Source organism: Hirundo rustica, chromosome 9 (genome assembly GCF_015227805.2).
Source record: "Hirundo rustica isolate bHirRus1 chromosome 9, bHirRus1.pri.v3, whole genome shotgun sequence".
NCBI classification, from domain to species: domain Eukaryota; kingdom Metazoa; phylum Chordata; class Aves; order Passeriformes; family Hirundinidae; genus Hirundo; species Hirundo rustica.
In genome coordinates, this window is record NC_053458.1 from 3,967,140 (window position 1) to 3,986,270 (window position 19,131).

Sequence of the window (19,131 nt, forward strand, 5' to 3'; positions counted from 1 at the left end):
TGAAATCGTGTCCCTTTGAAATGTTTGCTGTGTGTAAGACGAGCTTTGGGGCTGTTGGGGACCCAGAAGGGGTGACCAGCCGCTCCCTTGTGTGTGAGGGCTGTACCCTGGTGTGTTTGTGTCGTATGTGGATGAATGGGCTGTGGCGCTGCTTTCCTGGAAATCAATTGTGACCAGAGAACTGCAGTGGGGTTTGACCTCTCCTGGTCCTGAACCAAGGGTCTTCCCTTTGGCTGAGGTCTCTGCTGCTCATCTACAGACCTAAAGCTTTTTATGCCTCTAAATAACTGGGGAGAGGCTGTACAAAATACATCCCTCCTGGGAAAAGCCCTTTTAAGGTGATGGGGATGTTTTAGCACTATTTTTCAAATGGATTTTGTCGAAAGCCAGCAGGATTGCCAACGTGCATCTGGGTGTGTTGGGCAGCTGCTGGCACACAGAGCTGGGTGTTGGGATGACTGTGGGGTTGGTGGAGGGTGATTTTGCCCCATTTGCACAGCACAGTCCCTCCAGCATCGGCAGCTCATGGGAACCGATCAGGAACAGCCTCTGCTGGCCAGGATTATGGGAAAGTTGTGTTTGGTGCATGACAAATAGCGGGGTGTTGCATATTTTTCATTATTAGCTCCGAATCCATACAATTAGTGGTAGAAAAGAAAATAATATTTATTTATGTGTGAAGTCTAATGATAAAATAATAGCCAAGGAAAGTATTGATCCCTCCCTTGACCAGTCTCTCCAGTGGAAGGTGTCCCTGCCTGTGGCAGGGTGGGTTGGAACTGAATGATTTTTGAGCTGCTTGCCAACCTAAACCATTCTGTGGTTCTATGATAAAATAGGAATTTTCGTTTATCCACCAGTTTGCATGTACCAGAGCTGGCAGTACCTCTGGGGTGAACATAAACTCCACCATCCTGTTCCCTTCCCTTCCTTCCACCAAAACTCACCTCTTTTTCCCTTCCCGTGGGCGATGAGGAATGTGTGTGCTCGAGGGATAGAAAGGACAAGATGCCTTCTGGTGACACCAGGAAGAAAATGATCCAGGGAGTTACAGACCACTAAGCCTTTCATTTGTACCTTGTAAACTGGTTCAAATGATAAGGGGAAAAAAAAAAAGAAGGAAACATTTGGGAGATGCTGATAAGATCAGGCTTATCCAGTAGAAAGGTAGTTTAGGATATGGCTGCAAGTGATAGGGAAAGCCTAGGCTTGATGACCCAGCAGGTCACTTACAGTCTTTCTCTCTTAATCTCTTAGAAGTCTTTGAATTTGTCAATACGAAAGGAAGAGAGAGGAACTGGCTTATCTCATTTATTTACGATGCTGAAAGGTCTTTGCAAGGCCCCTGGTAGAAAACAGTCAGAAAGACAAGGTGGGTGGGTGAAAGGGAAAAGTAGAATCAGGAATCAAAACCTGAAGAGAAGATTAGGAATTACTGGGGAATTTCCACCATCGCAGAGGGGTTCCTTGATAAGTCCCATATCAGTTCTTTGATTTGGGATGGAGAATAGAGGGAAGGAGAGCCAGGTCTAGGGTAGCAAAAAGCCACTGAGGTCAGTCAGGTCCAGGGAAGGCAGTGTGGGAGGACAGAACAACCTAAACAGTAAATACGTGACCTCCAAAAAATGTTCTGTGGTAATGAGTGGGTTTTGCCCGGCCTGTGGTTTCACTTTGAGTTGGATGTGGTCAAACCAGAAGCAAAAGTCTTCGGTTCTGCAGCCCATGTAGGAGATCTTGTGGGGCTGCTAATGGTAAGGAGATGCTTTTTCCCTGGTCCCCTCCCCAGCAGGGTGTGCAGTGCAGGACCAGCTGAGCTTTTTCAGAAGCACAGAAGGGTTAGACAAACACGTACACAGTGTTATCTAAAAGGCCAGCAGTGGTACTCATCACCAAAGCAGTGTCATTATTTAAGAAACCCAAATTAAGAGGCTTCATGTAGCACTACCGGGATTTAAGTTAAAATTTTTCCTTCCATTTAAGCGCTGTATTTGTTTCTTTTCAAGAGCTGTGCCTGTCTCTCTGTCCTAAACAAAAATATTGAGTAAGGGTTAAACAAACAATTTGTTTGCATTCCCTGCTGCTGTGTCACAGCTGAGTGTGTTCCCTGCACCACTGATTTAAAAGACAGCCCCACCTCTGAACTGATGGAGCCTCCTGCCTCCCTTCCATTCCTTCCCATCCCTCTGCATTTCCCCACCACTTCTGGAGAAGAACCACTGGATGTCCTTTGAAATCCAGGGGCTGAAGTCCTGGATGCTGCTAATGAGCAGCGAGAGCCTTTTAAGGAACTGAAACATTACATTGTTATGATTTGGGAAACAAAAGCTGAATTAGAACTGTAACACTTAACTATGGCATCCCACTTCATTTTCCTCTAATGCAAGCTAAGCTGCCTTACAGCAATCTTTTAAATGTAATGATTGAGACTATTATAGGAAATACTATACAAAGCAACGTGGGTTTTTTGTGGGTTTTTTTTTTTTTTTTTCAGCCTAAATAATAAGTAGGGCAAGGTTTTAAATGAGGCTAGAATAATGAATGCTGTACAATAATTTTGATGATAAATTTCCCCGGAGGATAAAGTGGAAGAACAGAAGCGGGCTGTATTTAATCATGCAAAGTTAAAGGAATGCAGACCAACAAATATTTATAGAAATGTACAGATTTTCTAACCTTTCCTGAGATGTTCTTGCCCCTTTTCACCTGGGAGACCTCGCAGAAGTTCAGGTCTTTCAGCGCGTAATAATTAGGAGGAGGAATTGATCACACAGGGTCAAGTGCTCCTTTGATGTAGAGCACAGAAATTCCTGCTTCCTTGCAGGCTGGAGGACTCAAACAATGAGACATTTGTTTTTCACAGCTCTTTCATTCATCAGCATGTCGGAAAAGCTTGCTCTGAGCAGATACACAGCATGGGATGACACATCCAGCAGCTGCTCTTCACCTGCCACTGACCCAAGGAGCCATGTCCCCACCAGAGCGCAGGGCACCGTGCAGAAATCCCCCTTCCCAAGGCAGCAGAGCTGCTTTTGTGCAAGCACAGTGGGAAGAGCTGTGAGCTGCATTGCAGAGGTGAGACCTGGGCTCCTGTGTGCTCAGCAAGCTCAAAATCTCTGCCCCGTGCTCCACCACCAGGCACAGATGTGCCCTTCCCATTCCTGCACCAAAGGCCATCCATCCCTGCTCCTCAGCTCTGGCTTCTTCTGTTTGTCTTTGAGGACAAAAGCACGACCTCACAAACTGAGGGACAGTAAAAAAGTCACTGCTGACACCTGGCTTGGCGTGCTCCTGGTTATTCTGCGTGGATGCACTTGTGGAAGGGTCAGACAATCACTCCATAAAGCATAAGGTTGGGCTGCTTTTTGCCTTTTTACAAAATAACAGTTAAAGTAGGGTGTTTCAGTAGAACTTCAGCTCAACCTCTGACAGCATCCACTCAGCAGAGGCAAAAAACCTGAGGATTTCTGTTCTGCTGATCAATACTTACAGCATATATTGATTCCCAATTTAGGTGTTAACTTTTTAGCTCTTAGAAGTGCTCTTGATATCAATTTTCACCTTGCCTGGTGTTCATTACATGCTGAACGTTATGGCAGCGAGCGAGCTCGGATCCCATCTGGAGGGACGATTAATTCCAGCCACTTCGAGAATGCAAAGATTTACTCACCTTGCGCCAAGCATCGCGGTAGCACGAAATATCCGCCTTTAAGGCAGTGACCCGAGAAATGCTCTCACTCTAGCCTGGCACGGCCTTCCTCTGCTTTCTCAGTCTGCGTAGTCACCTCTGAAATCATAGAATAAGCTAATAAATAGCGCTGTTTATTGCGTTCGTGTTGTAATAATTCATAGCCAAAGAGCCCGGGGTGGTGGGCTCGGGTTGCTGGCTGGCTGGGTTTTGCTCAAGCAATAAGACACACATGATGAGCAGCGTGTCCCTGGGTGATTGTGGCTCCAGTAGTGTTAGGAGGCACAAGGTCAAAAGGCTCAGTGGCTTTAACTACCTGAGAAGTGCCGCGTAATCCCCTGCAAATGGGCTGTCTACAATGTCTTACTGCTGTATCAGACAGGGAATTATTTCTTTTTTGAAGGCTGCCACGTGAATTCCCTCTGTAATTGGCACGGGGCTGACATCACTGGCTGCCAATCAGAAATCCTCTTTGTCTTGGGTTTTAACACCTTAATTTCAAGTTCGGGTCATCTGAACGAATGGATTTTGTTAAAACGATGTTTTCATCCTCTTTGTGCTCCGAGTCCCATCTGCCTGCTTTGTGCTCTGCGTGTGCCCGCGTTGTGAATTGCTCTGCAGCAGCTTTTGTGTCATCGTCAGGCACCAAACAGTGACTGCAAAGTCTTTGCAGAGCTGGTGACACGGGAGCCGTGGCCTGGCTCCTGGTGCCTAGGACATTCTTTAGGCTCAGGAACCCCAGGGAGCGAGGGGAGGGCAGACAGCCAGGTGAGCACCTAGGGAGGCAGGCTGGGATTTCAAAATAACTGTGAAGCCATCAAATTCTTCCAGCCAGCGCTGTCTTTTCCTTTTTATTGGCAAACATAACCCCAAAATAATAAAATCATCCCGATTTACAGTGAAAATAAGCACACCTAGGTCAGAGCTTTACCAGCCTGAGGAGATGAGGAGCAGGTCACAAGGATGCTGTTTATCCCCGTGATATTGAGGGGATTGTTGCCCTTTTTGGACAGGGGGATGAGGGATCCCAAATGGGAAGATTTCCCCCTTGTTTCTCCCCACTTTAAGTCCCAGCAGAAGCAAAGATAAAGGCACAGCCCATAGGAATTTCTCTGCAGCCCCCTGAGCTGGTTTTGCTGTCTCCTAGCCAGCAGCTGCTCTTTCAGCAGGGGAGAGGAAATCCTGTGGTCCATCCCAGAGAATGCTTTTCCTTTGGGAAAATGGGAATAGATGCCAGAGGTCAAGACTTCTCTGTCTCACTTTATCAGTGGGTGGGACAGGGGTGTCTCTGTGGGAAGGTGTGAAATCCACAGTCGAGGAAATGCTTTGGAAGTTGCTGTTCAGCTGCACTGGAATTTAGGGACAAAGCGAGAGGAATCCTCACCCTGTTAGAGGGCAAAAATTTGACAAATAGTTTTAAGGGCTTAAAATAAATCTATCTTCATAACCTGACTGCTGTGCTTTTTTCCTTAGGTGTGTTGTAGAGGTAATGATACTTCTGCAGTGAACTCAATTAACCTTCTGCAGCCTTCCGTGTGACAGGGAATCCTAAATCTTCTGTTTTATGAGTGCATGTGCAAAATTTGAAGCTACTCTGAACTTAACGTTAATAAATGCCCTTTTCTAATTGGTGCCCATTTGTTTGTTTTCTTTTGCAGTGAGAAGGACATGGTGGCTGTGAGTGGAATGTAGTGTTGAAGAGAGATTTCCACGCAGGAGCGAGGTATTGTCATCATTATTATCATTATTACTAAGAATCTGCTTCTTGTGTGTGGATGCCTTTGGAGTTTCCATTGTTCAGTGGTGTTTTAAGATGATCTTCAGGACTTTATCTTTGGTTCTCTGCATTGTTTTGCGTGAATGGACATCCATTGCCAGTAAGAATGATTTGACTCTCCTCTGTCTGATTCCCAGTGCATTTTGAGTGTCCTTTAGAAACTCTGTGGAAAAAAGGATAGGGAGGAAAACCTGTGTATTTAGGGTGAAAAACCTGAGTGTTCAAGCTCCCACAGCTCAGTTTCCCTACAAAACTCCCTTCTGCTCTGTGATACATCCTGGTAGATGCACACTGCACCGGGAGACTCGGTAGTGTTTGCTCCTGCCATCTTTGCATGAACACATTCTGTGCAGAGCAAAATGTTTCATCTGGGAGGGAGGATGTCAGCGATAAATGGGAAAACAAGAGAAATGGATGATGGCCCATAATGCAAACCCTATAATATAATCATTGTTGTTTGATAAAAGAGACACTTGGAGCAACTCTCCGTGCCCTGCTAGGTATGTCTGGATTTATTATTCAAAAAGACACAATCAAATCTCTTCATTCCGTTGACAAATGGGAGCTATTCAATTCCGTATCTGCCTCTTATTTATAGCATATAGAGGGGTGATTTATATGCTGGCTGCAGATCTTCCAAAACAGTTTTAATTAGCAGCACTGGCTATTAGAATGAGCGTCCTGTAGCTTCCCTGTCATACACATCCCCTTAAAACCGAACAGAGATCTTACTCTTTGCCAGGCAACAGTTCTCTTATTTTTTACTTTTTTTTTTTTCTTTTTTTTGGTGATGCCAGCAAGAAAATGCATGTATGCTTTAGGAGCTCAGAGACTGAATTGCTGTTTGCAGCTCTGAGGGGCAGGCAGGGGAGGGTGAGGAAGGAAATGTCATTTATTGGTGAGCCCTGGAAGCACAGGGCAGTCCTGGGGGTGTTGGCACCAACAGCACACGGGAGCTCAGAGACACCATCAGAGGCTTGGGGCTTGAGGACAAAGTAAGCCCCAAACACACCAAGGCCAGCTCAGGCTGGGAGCATTTTGGGATGCTGCTGTGCGTTTCTGTGCCAGGAGGAGGATGGGTCCGTGGCTGGAGCGCCCAGCCCTCCTCTCGGCGCGTCCCGGGGCAGGAGCGCGCGCACCGATGTTCGTGCTGGGAGCGTTGTCTGAAGATGTGAGCAAGCATTTCCCCAGCTGTTCCCTGCTCCACAGAGCTGCTCCAGCTCGTGGGCTAATTGGTACCCCTGAGGTTCAGAGCAGAGGCAGGCACGGCGCGGGGGGCAGCTCGGCAAAGGCACCGGTTTGAGTCTCTGTTGTTTTCACGCATCTGATAGGAATGTGATCCCTTTGAGACCCCGGCCTATCTGTCAAACCTGAGATCAGCCAACAGGTTCAAAAGTTATTTGGGGAAGCAGTGAGTGACAGAACAATCGCACAGCTCTTGTTTTTTTCCTGAGAAACCAGGCTAGAGAAGCGCAGGAAACATAAAGAGTATTTTTTGTGCTTTATGCGGTGTGTGTAGCATGCAGAATGCTCTGTTGTTATGCTTCCACTGATCTTTTTTTGACATAAGCAATGCAGTCATTCTGTCTTTGCATCAAATAAGTCTTTGTACTACTTGTCACCAGCTCACAGTGTCTCTGTCTGTGTGTAAACTCGGTGTTTGCTACATCCCCCCCATCACAACTGCGCTGCTGCCTGCAGCTGGGTGGTTCTGCTCCAACTCTGGGTGCTTTACAGAGATGCTCTGTTGATGACATTTACTCTGGAGAGTAAGAAAACCTGAAGAAATCTGAAGTTTGAGGTGGAAAACAACATGAAAAGAGAGGACACGAGCACTGGACCTGGTCACAGAGGTTTGTTGTCTTTGCCTGTCCTCCTCTTGGAGGAGATCAGGGAAAGAAGGGACAACTGAGAGAGAAGATTGGATGAAGCTCATCCCTGCCCTGCCAACACTGTGCATTTGTGGTGCCTGGGAGACTGAGGGGAAAATGAGAAATTAGGAAATGAGGACCTAAAAAAAACAAATCCTACTACAAGCAAGCCTGAAATTAATGTGGTCAGTAAGAAGGGATGGAAATGATTCCTGCAGTTTGCACCAGGGACATTATGGGCTCTGCAGCTGGGACAGCGAGACATCCACGGGTAATTCACAAATCTGGGGGAAAAAAATCACAGTTATTGGGCTGAATGCAAGTTAGATTTTTAATTTTTTTAAAATATTCAGAAATTGTGCATAGGAATTTTATTTCATTTTCTGGGCATATTCATAAAGCACACTGGTTAAGGAAGCTTTCAAATTATTAACATCTTCAGCCTTGTCTTTGAGCCAAGTGAGCGGTATTTGGTGAGCTGTCTTTGGGCATTACACTAAGTGCTTTTCTACTGCAATTCTAATAGAGTGTAGGGCTGAATTTGATAGTGTTACCTATTAGTGATTAGAGAGTGAAGGGCTTTCAGTGTGTCTGTACTGCAGTTTGCTTTGATTGATAAATTGGGCATTATGCATTTCATAATTTTTTAATTCTGCCTTGAAGTAATGAGAGTCCCTCTTCAAATTCCTCTTTTCACTGACGTTTTGAAAACATTTTGGAGGTATGAACGGGGAAGGAAAAGAAAGAGGAGAGAACAGCTTTATTCCTAAACACTTAAATTGTGCATTATGCAGTGGCACAGGCTAAACTCTGCTGGAGAAAGGTACTTCTAAATTACCCAAATATTAACACTGTAATTATTGAGCAGGGGTAATAATTATGAATTATGGATCAGTTATGTTAGCAAAGTCATGGCTGCCTAACAGAGAAGGGTTTGATGGGAATGTGCAGGAGGATGGCTGAGGATTCTCTCTTCTCGTTTTCCTTGGGTCTTTCATAGGGAAAGTGCACCCTCGAACACCCAGAGACTATCCCACTACTTAGTGATTCCAGCAGGAGCTCCAGCTGTGCTCACTGTTAGAATATAGATTTATTTTTCTACATCTAGGGTTGCTCTGGCAAGAGGTCCTGTCCTATTCCTCTCCAGCTCTTGAGATTAACCCACAGCTGTTCCTCTATCAGTTTTTCAGTTTGTACCTACCCTGATCCTTGCCTTTTCTTCTGCTGCATCTGTTTTCTCCAGACAAACCCAGTTTTGTTTTACTTTTTTAGAGGAAGGCTGTAATATATTTGAAGTGTCTGCCATTAACTTTTGAGATTCAGTGACCTTTGCTAATCAGGAAGGTTTTTTTGAGGTCTGCAGGAAGAATTAATCATATGTAAACTGTTTGCTTTAAAAAGTCTCTTACCAAATGTGGGATTTCCCAGGTAGCTTTCAAAAAGGTCAGAGGCTGGAGGCAGAAGCTGGGAGCAGCTGGAGAGCACTGCAGGAGGACAAACCCTCTCAGAGCTGGTTCAGAAGTAGGGAGGGACCCGTGGTAACACCTGGCACTGGGGAGAACCCATTGTCTTTGAGGAGCTGGACTCAGGCCAGAAATTTAGAGTACCTAAGGAAGCAAAACACAGACTGGCACCATGCTGACATTTGCCTGCAATATTCTCCTGTTTCAAAAGCAATTTTCTCTACTTTCAACAAAGTGTTCTTTGGCCCTAAAAGACTGGAAACAATACTTGGGTGAAAGAAACCATGAGAATTTTGGCTAAGTCTTCAGTCAGCTGAGGTACAGTCCCTTCTCCCAGGCGTGCAGGGAGCTGGAGTCTCTACAGGAGAAGTTTGCCTCGTGGACTCTGTTTCTGTCAGCTCTTGGTGTGGCAGCTCATGGTCAGTGGTGGCAGGTGGCTCCAGAACTGCCCATGTAGATTCCCAAAAAGCAGAGGGGCTTTTGCCTATGGAGAGGCTTTATGTCCTGGACAAATGCATTGATGGAGCTCAGTTTGAGGGATTTCACAGTTTAACAACCCCCTGTCTCCTCCAGCTTCCGTAGCAGTGATTATGGGACCTTTTAGCTCTGGGTTAGAACCACAGAAGGAAAAGAGTTCATGGAGAAAAGTGCAGTTGTCAAAAGAGAGGGACAATCAGTGTCACCAGTACCCCAAAAGCTGCAGAGTCTTGGTGTGCAGGGTCCTTGCAAAGTGTTTGAATTTTAGAGAGCCCTGCCAAACTCCTTAATTTGGTTTTGTTACATTTTGCTGTACTCCGTGGTGATTTTTACCTGTGCTGTGTCTCAGTGAAGCTGATTTTGGAAGATGTCTCACAATTTAGGTACAGTGCAGCTCTGTTGTTCACACCCGCCTCAACTCCTGCAGATGATACAGTGGAGCCTGTTCTCGAACTTGCCTTCAAGGTTTTATCAAGTCTTGGTGAATAATTGCATTTGGTGTTAGAGGGAAGTCCATCTGGAGGGTTTCACTCACATCTTGTGACAGAAAGAGGAGTTTTCCTGTCTTCTTTGCCCATACAGGGGAAGCACACTGGTGAAGGGAGAGGGATGCCACCCCACCACCACCCATCTGCAGTGTTTGCTGTTCCCTAGGGATGGATTCAGGGCCTGATCCCAGCCACTCTTCAGAGGAACCTCACTCCAGGATGGCTCAGAGCCCAGGGGCCTCTCCAGGCTCCCCCTGCAGCAGTGAAGTTGGGCATTGCTCTTTCTCCAAATGATTAAAGGACAGAGCTTTCTCTTTGAAGAGTTCATTCCCCCAAACCATTAATGGAAAAGTTATGTGCTAGAAATATTTCCACCCGATCCAGAACACACAGAAAGTCTGGATATGAATGATTTAAAGACTGTGGGAATGCATAAAGATGTTAAGGTGAATTTACTACTTTGTTCAGCACATAGATTGTGTGAGGGGTCTGCAGCATGAATTAAAGAAAGGTTCCAGCCACGAGATATTACGGTTTAATTCAGACATTAGTACAGCCAGGGAGAAGACAGTAATGTATTGCACAACTAAATAGGATTTCCATACTGGATTGCACCTGTGATCTATACGGACAGTGCTGCCTCTGTCAGGAGGAAAAATGTGATGGGGATAACAGGCAGCTGTGGAAGGATTTACCTGGAGCAAGCTCTGTCTGCTAATAGCTGGCTCACATCCCAACCTAACAGTGAGAGTTCATTGTTAAAATGTCCTGTTGGACGTGAGGGAGGATGTTCTCCTGACCTTCAGCAGCCTCAAGGCATTCATGAATCGCTCACATCTGCCCCCTGTCCGGGTCAAACAGCAGCACCTTCTGTGGGACAACGTGTTTAAAAACAAAGGGAATTTTGTTTTAAAGGCAATTTGAAATATGGTGTTGGCAGTCATCTGCTGCCACACTTATGTGCTGAGGAGGTGGGACGCTACCGAGCCCACATTATCTTCATTAAATTACTCATTATTCAAATAGACCAATGCCCCACCACTTCTTGTTCATCCCTTCTCCAAATTGAAGACAGTACCAGGGGGGTTTTTGTGGTGTTTTTTGTTTTTTTGTTTTTTTGGGGTTTTTTTTGGTTGGTTTTTTGTTGTTGTTGTTGTTGGTTTTGTTTTGTTTTGTTTTGTTTTGTTTTGTTTTGTTTTGTTTTTTGGGTTTTTTTGAGGTCAGGAGTGCCGGTTTCAGTCAAGGCTGGATACTTGTTTTTTTAAAGCGTCATTTCTTGTTCTAGTCTCTTTAGATCTTTGCTTTGACTTTTGACCACTTCTGTTTACGGGCCTGTAGCTTTCCTGGAGCTTTTATTTCTCTTAGAAAACCTGGAGGAAATAGAGGTGCCTGAGGAACAGCACTGTGCCTGTGCGTTGTGTGTGTGCTACAAGATTTGCTCCAGCCCTCTGGACGCTTTCTTCCTCCTGGTACTTTTATTATTTTATTTTCTTCAGTTGAAGCATTTCCACCAATGGCTCTGAAGTAATCCCAGAGCTCTGTCTCTCCCCATTTTTTGGCTGAGGAGGCTTTGCAGTGTGTGTTGCAGGGGCCATCAGCCCGGGCTCTGTTGCACATCAGCAGCTCCGCTGGGTGTTTGCCGCGCTCTTTACAAACGGCGTTCCCGGAGCCGTGCCGTGAGAACAGATGGGCCGGGGAAGTACCTTGCTCTCGGTGGGTCTGGAGAATGAAGTCATTATCCAGCCAGTGGCCTGTCACACCAGCCTCATTTACCAGTGGCTGGTGTAAAAAAAAAAAAAACCTGTAAAGCAGAGCCTGGCGAGGCGTGAGCACGCCAACCACAGCGATGCCGCTCGGCGAGCAGCTCGTTGGGGATGAGGGATAGGAGGGGACCTGGGAAGGCAGAGAGGTACAAACAGGCATCAAAAAGCCTCATAAAAATGAGAGCAAGTGCTGCTTTTGGGAATTCAAAGTCACGTGGAGAAGGGAGCACATTTCAAGGTGGACTCTTGAGAGGTCCTGTTCCTTAGGTGGTACCTCCTCCAATTATTCCCTAAAAAGGCCATAAAGGGTTAACAAAACACTTTTAAAGAGCACAATGGAACCAAAAAACGACCCAAGCCTTCCAGGTTATGTTAGACCACAGAGGTAACTGAAGAGCTTTCCATCTTTCTCCTCTTGAATGCCGCCTGGGAAACATCTCTGACTGTGCTCACAAGGTTGAGGATTGCAGGAGTCCTCCGTAGCTGCTGCTTTAGTTGCTGGTAAAAACAGGAAAAATTTTGGCACTAGTTACTCAGAGGAACATAAAAAATGTCAGAGCTGGAAGTAGTCTTAGAAAGGGAAAATGCAGAGTGGGAAACTTTCGTTTATTCATAGCAAGATCTGTGAGGAGCGTGGGGGAAATTGTTGTCTCTGGGTTACTCTGTGGATTTGTAAGTGTGTGATTGATAGTGTGTTAATAGCATTAACCTCCCTGCTTCAATATGATTGTTGGGAAATCTGGCTGCTTGTATAATCCCCAAATTAATAATCCCAAGATGTATACAGGCAGAGCAGGTAGTACGAACCACTGCTGTGTGGAGCGGGCTCCTGCACCCACAAGGAAAAGTCTCATGGAATTAACACCTGATTGACCCCAGTAACACCTCCTGTGTGGGGAGAAGTGGGAGGGCACGCCAGCTTTTAATTAGGCAGCATTTTCTGTTTTTAAAATGGCTAGAGACAACAAAAATATGTCCCCACAGGCTGCTTCTGGGGTGTTTTGTGTTAAACTAGTGCCTGGCACAGCTGGCATGGCGACGGTGCGTAACCTTTGCAGAAGGTGACGAGCTGGAGGCAGCCAGATGTTCCGGTGTGGTTGGCTGGGATTGTGCATTCCCTGCCCACGCAGATGGTCCTTTGGAGCACCCTGGCAGCCTCTCCCTCCCCATGCCCCTTCCCACCTCTTGGCACTTACAGATCCAACCGAAGAGTGGCTGAGTTCTGGGGAGAGCAGGACAAAAAGGTGCAGCAGCACTTGTGGCTGTGAAACAAAGCAAGCTGTGTGCAGTGCATAGCAAGGAAGCCAACAATGAGGGCTCACTCCAGAGCAGGAGCTTTCTATCCAGAATCCAACGTGGTAATTCACCAGATTGCAGCATGGATGGAATTACAAGGGATTTTTTTTTTTTTTTTTTTTTTTTTTTTTAATGAGAGGGAGTTGCTGTCCTGAGAAAAAATTAAGTGATGCTGAATTGGATTTGGTTCTTCTCCTGTGTGCTCAGCTTTATACAGAGAATAAAAAAGGGCAGAGGAGAACAAATTGACTCTAGAAATCACCTCCTACAAATTGGCTTCAGTCCTGCTAGCCCTTCCTGTAGGAATGAGCCTTCCACCCACACAGAGCAGTTGAAGTGGAGAAGCTCCTTTCCAGAGGCAGCTGTAGAGCTTTATTAGAGCAGTTTCAGAGGGGTTTTCAGCAGACTGCACCATGCTGCATCCCAGGGGAACTCCTCCTGCCTGGCACCAGACATTTACCCCCTTACCCCATCTCCCACCCTTTTCCTCACAGCAGGAAAGAGCAGGAATGCTGCCTAATCACTTCCAGCATCAGCACAGGCTGGGGTGGCTTCATCCAAAGCTGGAAATAAACCCAGAATAAGCTCAGACCTCAGTGTGACTCAGGTCACTCCATTCTGCAGGTGAAGGGAGCGCCCAGAAGTGAATTATAAAGCTGTGACAGCATCACTCAGCACTTCAGGCTTCCCTGCTTCCCTTAATTGTCTGTAGGGAATCTGCCAGGCTGGGCAGTGAGCTGACACAGGTTGGTCTGGCATTCCTGACCTCACAAGAACCACACTGACTCCCAGCAGTGGGAAAACACAGCCAACGTTATTTTTATCTAATTAATCATACCTTGCAGTTAGGAAATGGAGCACTGACTCCGGGTGACGTTTGAGCTGGTGTGGTGGGGGAGCAGGAGAGCTGTCCAGCAGGGAGTTTGTCAGCTGCTGCACCATGTGGACCATCACAGCTGTTTAAGGAATAGCACGGTATCATGCAAAATATTTTGCAGGCGGGCACTTTGCAAACCCTGGAAAGTGTTTTACAGAGTCTTCTGCAGAGGAGGTTGCCAGTCAGTAGCATGGTTTATTTATTTTGTTTGGTTTTCTTGGGTTATTAAACATGTTTTATTTATGGAGTGTGCTTTCTAGAGAACAGTCTGCATACATAGTCTTAAATAAAGCATCTGTGGGTGCTGGGCTGTTGTTTTTGTGTGGGGCCGTGCTGGTGCCAGCAGGGTCTGTAGGAGCTCTGGAATGTGCATGGAAGTGCTCAGGGCACTGGAGAGAAGCACTGGGGTGTCTTGGAGAGAGAGTTTGTGTGTGGCTCATCCTCTGTTCCACCACAGCTCCTCACCTGCTGCAGTCCTTTCCCAGGCAGTTTCAGTGGAGAATCCAGAATGACTAACTCCAGCCATAACCCTTTTGAGCTTAAGCACAGAAGTAACCTTGTGTCGTGAAAAGAAGTGTGAATTTGTGTGTGTGAATGTTTGCACCATCTGTTCCCTTTCCTGCAGCTCAGAGTGAGATTTTTTTGTTCAGCTCCCACAGGTAGCTGTGGTGCTGGTGTCCTCCACCACACAGCAGAGATTGCAAAGGTTTTTGGTTTTTCCCACTAGAACACACCAATACGTGGGCACAGGTGTATCAGTGCAGTGCAGGTAGAAATTTATTCTGGCAATAAACACCCTCCTGCCTCTATCTCCTCTTAATTAAATTGATATTCCCAAGTTGTATTAAAGTTTGGGGTTTTTTCCCACCAAGAAGCCCAGGTAGAAGGAATTACTTGCATAATGGTGTGGCCAGCTGGCAGAGCTGTACTGAAATACAATTTCTGCATTTATAGGTTGGTTTTGTCCTAGCAATCTGCAGAGCAGCCAGTGGACAAGGAAACCCTTCTTATTAGAGCCATTTCCCATGTTTATTAATGCCCTGGAAGCTGAAATCAAATATTGCTAATCCATCACTCACAGTGCTTTGACACCGAGCCATCACAGGGGAAGAAGTGTAGTTTAAGTTGTACTCTGACTGTAATGGGTTTTGAGAAAACTAAGATTATCATCTAGAACAAAAGTCTTCAGCTGGTGTCACAGGATGAATTTAAAACTCTTCTACTGTCCCTGGCCATGTGGGAACTGCCTGTCTCCACACACCAGCTGATTTTTTGGAGCAGAGAATTTTGTGGCTGAGGCTATTGCAGTTTATTAAAATGAGCCATAGATTTTCTGTGGCAGCTTAATTCACAGTTTTCACGTCTTGGCATTTCAAATAATTTTAATCAAATCATTTAATTCAAATTATTTTAATTAATAAATTTAATTAATTAATTTTTAGGTTTACAATTTGTTCCAGAAGTAACGCTGTTTGCTGAGATTACACACATTTTCTGCAGTTTTGATTTTACTGCTGTATTCATTTAGCTCAGCAAATTTATAAAACTAATTAAAACAGAAGCACTTTTTTGATTCAAATTGTGAATGAAGAACAAGGATCTAATGTAAGATGACACTTGCAGAGAGATTAAGACCAATTGCAACTCTACGGGCGTTTTACAACTTAGTTTTTTAAACTAAAAGCAGTTATTTTTATAGCTTATTCTTGGCATGATTGTATTGTTTTCATATTTTGGGATGCCAAGGGAGAGTGGGAGATTAGGATCTGATTCAGCAGTGCACTGACACATGTCTGACATTAGCCATGGAGTTGGTCCTCACTGAGGTCCTTGGATTTCTTGTTTGCTGAACCAAAATGGAGCTTTGGAGCCAGATCCCACTTCAGTCACCCAGGCTGTGCTGCTCCCCAGTTCTTGTTCAGCTTTGTGCCATGCAGGGAATGAAAATAATCTGCAGTTCCCAGGCCATCAGCATCCAGAGGCAGCACCAGGATTTTGCCTTGTCCTGGGAGAGCAGGGAACACGTGGGGCTGTTTGAACTCGTTCGGTGACACGCCACCGCGGGTTCAAACACCAATTACCGCGTTCCAGGTGACAAATCTGGATGGGGGGGAAAGAGATGATCATTTAATAATTTTCTTACCAAGGCAAATGACTCCTACATAAATCAAGCTGTTTCATTAAAGGGGGAAGTCAGCTGAACACGGAGGTGACAAAGGTTAACTCCACACTGCGTGACACCAACTCCCGCGTCACTTCTCCCGAGCTCTCGCGGTGAGTCGCTCTTGCAGCAGCTCCTGTCACCATCCCCAGCTCCTCTGGCAGCACTGGCATTTCTTGTACCACCTTTTACAGCATCAAGAGCAGCCTTGGTGTTAGCAGAAATTCACCAGCCTGCTTAGGGCAGAGGTGAATGGAAGACTTTGCTCTTTTTTCCTCTGTGCATCTTGTGGGAGCTGCAGCGTTCCCAGTGCCTGGTCCTGCTGCACCCAAGGTCTTGGCATCACACCTGCCTCAGGTGGTGTCTGTGCAGTGCTGTGAGCCCGTGCCTCTATCTGGACTCCTGTCCCACGCCATCCCTGTGGTTTTTTTCTGCTGCTCCAGCTGATCCTTGCCTGCCATCCTCTGTGGCAGCCGTGGCTGCTGCAGAGCTGCCCACATGAAAGGTGTTTTCAGGAGCCATCTGGGCACCTGTGGGGCACCCTGCACAGCCCAGGGTGTTTGTCTGGCTCCGTTTGGGCTGTCTCAAAGACAGCAGTTTGGGTTTGGGCTGGTTTCACAAACCTCTGCCTTGTGAATCAGAGAGAGGTTGTGGGGTGCTCTCCGGGTTGGATGAGCCATCCCAGTTGTTGTCACCTTGTTTGTAAATGTGGTATTGTGCTCTGTGCTTGGGGAGTTTATGAGTAATGATGGGGCATCTCAGCTGCTGTGAGAACAAAAAAAAGAGCACAGGAAGGTTTTGACCACACAAACGCAAAACTGAATAATTTTTTTGGTGCCTTTGGAGCTTTTGAAATGGACAAAGATGTGGCAGCAAAGAATTTACACATCCTCCTGACCCCATATGGTTGTTCCCCCTGCGGTTCTCTGCTCACGTGTGCGGCGTTACTCCCTCCTAATTTACTCACACCTTGAGCAGAAGCAGGGCAGGCAGAGAAAGGCAGCACGAGCCCCAACCCACCATATGCTGCTCCTAATGACTGAGAGCGCTGGGTGTGTGCCGTGCTCTCCTAACACGTTCCGTGGGCCAGGGGCCTGTGGCACTACAGCTGTTGTGCTTTTATTTCCCCCAGCCCTCTCCCCTTCACCACTGCATCCCTCAGCCAGGAGGCTGAGGATGCTGTTGCTGTGAGATGCCTTTGGAAGGCAACTCCTCCGCGAGGATGAAATTGCTGCCGCTTACTCCCCTCCCAGTTACAGAGCCCAGTGCCAGGGAACGTGGTTATAATCGGGGAATTGCATTTTTGCATCCCCAACCTTCAGCGTTCAGTACTTCTGTTCTCATCCCTGTGGCAGATTCCACCCCGTTTCCCAGATATGGGGTTGGTCCCAGTGCACTGCAGCAGTGGGAAGAGACAGTAGAGTCGTATCACTGCACTATGAGTTCATATTTTTACAAAACATCAGGAATTCAGAGTATAGCTCTTTTAATGTCTCATTCAAGCAGGCAGGAACATTGAAATGTACGTTCTTTGAAGCCCAGGAGACACGCACTAGCATTTATAGTGACAGCAGAAATATTCTTGTATTCCAAACTCCTCAGGAGAAACATTGATAGCTTTATTCAAAATAATGGCACTCAGAATTGCTGAATCATGTTCCCAGAGCATCAGTCCTGGAGGAAAATCAGTGCTGCCATCCCAGTCCTGTTCCCAACAACTAAATAATGTCTGGGGTTTATGTGTCTTCCGGTCCGGGAAAATGCATCAGGATGGTCCCTGCTCTGCTGTGGTCTCTCTTCTCCCCCATTTTTAGTGGAAAATTCACTCTCTTTCTGGTCAAGTTGCCTTGCACATGGCGGGGGGGGGGCGTGTTCAAAACTAAAAGTCAAAACTTTAAGGTTCCCTCCAACCCAATCCATTTTGGATTCTGTGATTTTTGGGGAGAGAAGTTGTCACTGAGTAAGTCAGTGAATTTTCAGCATTAGGTTGGCAGGGATGCTTAATAAAAAGCAATAAGGAGAGTGGGCCATTACATACTTTATTAATCTGACAGACAGTGTTTATTTGTCATATTTTTCGATACAGTGGCAAATTATCTGGCAGTAGTAAAGCCCTGGGTTTAGGTGACCTTGTGGTGAATCTTGGCCATTTTATTTTCATGAGTGCTACGGGGAGGCTCGTTTCATTTTTATGGAAGAACTCTGAGGTCTGTGTGTGAGCTCCACAAGAAGTAGCAAGATTCTGCTATTACATTAAATATAATGCTTGCTCTGCGTTAAAATAAAGTGTAAGTCTGCATTAAACTGGCACAAGGCAGAAATTAACCTCATATTCTGAAAGAGGCACTGATGCCATGCAGAAAATAGTCTATGTCTATTTGGAGATCATTCTGCTGATATTTTTCTCAGCTATATCCTTTTTTTTTTTTTTTTTTTTGAGGGATGGGGAGGCAAACAAACTCTCGGTGGCTGAGTTCATTTTCTCCTGCTGCTGCTTTTTTCATTGAAGTCATCATAATCCTCCATTTGTGACATCAGAGTTGCTGGCTAGCGAGATAATTATGATTTCACAAACTGAAGATTATGACCTTCAAATGAGGAAGGCACAGCGGGGAGGACAGATTCCTAAGCAACAGCCATCAGATATTTGTGAAATATTTGCAAAAATGTCCTTGCAGTTTAAAAAAAAAAAAATGAGGGAGAGAGGGCAGGAGGGAAACATCCAAAAAATATTATCAGCAGAATGAGTTGCCAGCCAGCATTTTTTCCCCCAAGTTTTCCATTTGGTGCCCGTGATTCTCTAACCTGTCTCATTTAGCCTTAATGAACACGAGACATTTTTTTAGCATGCCATATGTGCTGTGGTCCTCAGGAAAAAAAAAAAAAAAAAGTCATCCAAATAACTTATTTTTTATGTTCTGACTCTACCCAATCATAATTTACATTTTGCACAGTTTGATGCCCATCTGCAATGTCTTTACTATCAGAAAAGGTAATAAGAAAGAGAGGAAAAAAAACCCCAGGAACATGTTGAACGGCTGACACAAGAAAACCTGGCTGGGAGAAAATAATTTTTGTCCCTATGTAAATAAGCAGCTTGGAAAATGGGTTGGATTTGTGGCTCCAGGAGTGGAATCAGCTCCTGCATCAGCAATGGCTTGAGAAGGAGCTCCAGCAGTTTTTGGGGGTCTCTGGGAGTCTCTTGCTCTGACAGGTGGTGGTAAATGGTTCCCCCCAGGGATGGGGAGGATGAGGAGCAGCCAAGTTGTGCCT

The 19,131-nt window shown here is 45.8% G+C and overlaps 1 protein-coding gene across 3 annotated transcripts in view; it reads left to right on the forward strand.

Moving 5' to 3' along the window:
- The window catches only part of DAB1 (DAB adaptor protein 1), a 409,578-nt gene that overhangs the window by 193,870 nt on the left and 196,577 nt on the right, over positions 1 to 19,131 (forward strand). For 2 of the 3 annotated variants that reach the window (XM_058421724.1, XM_040072732.2), the window contains exon 2: positions 5,344 to 5,408. The gene's annotated coding sequence lies outside the window, so the exon portion shown is untranslated. Of the gene's footprint in view, positions 1 to 5,343; positions 5,409 to 7,087; positions 7,605 to 19,131 lie in introns of all 3 variants that reach the window. The other variant, XM_058421723.1, reaches the window with a different exon arrangement.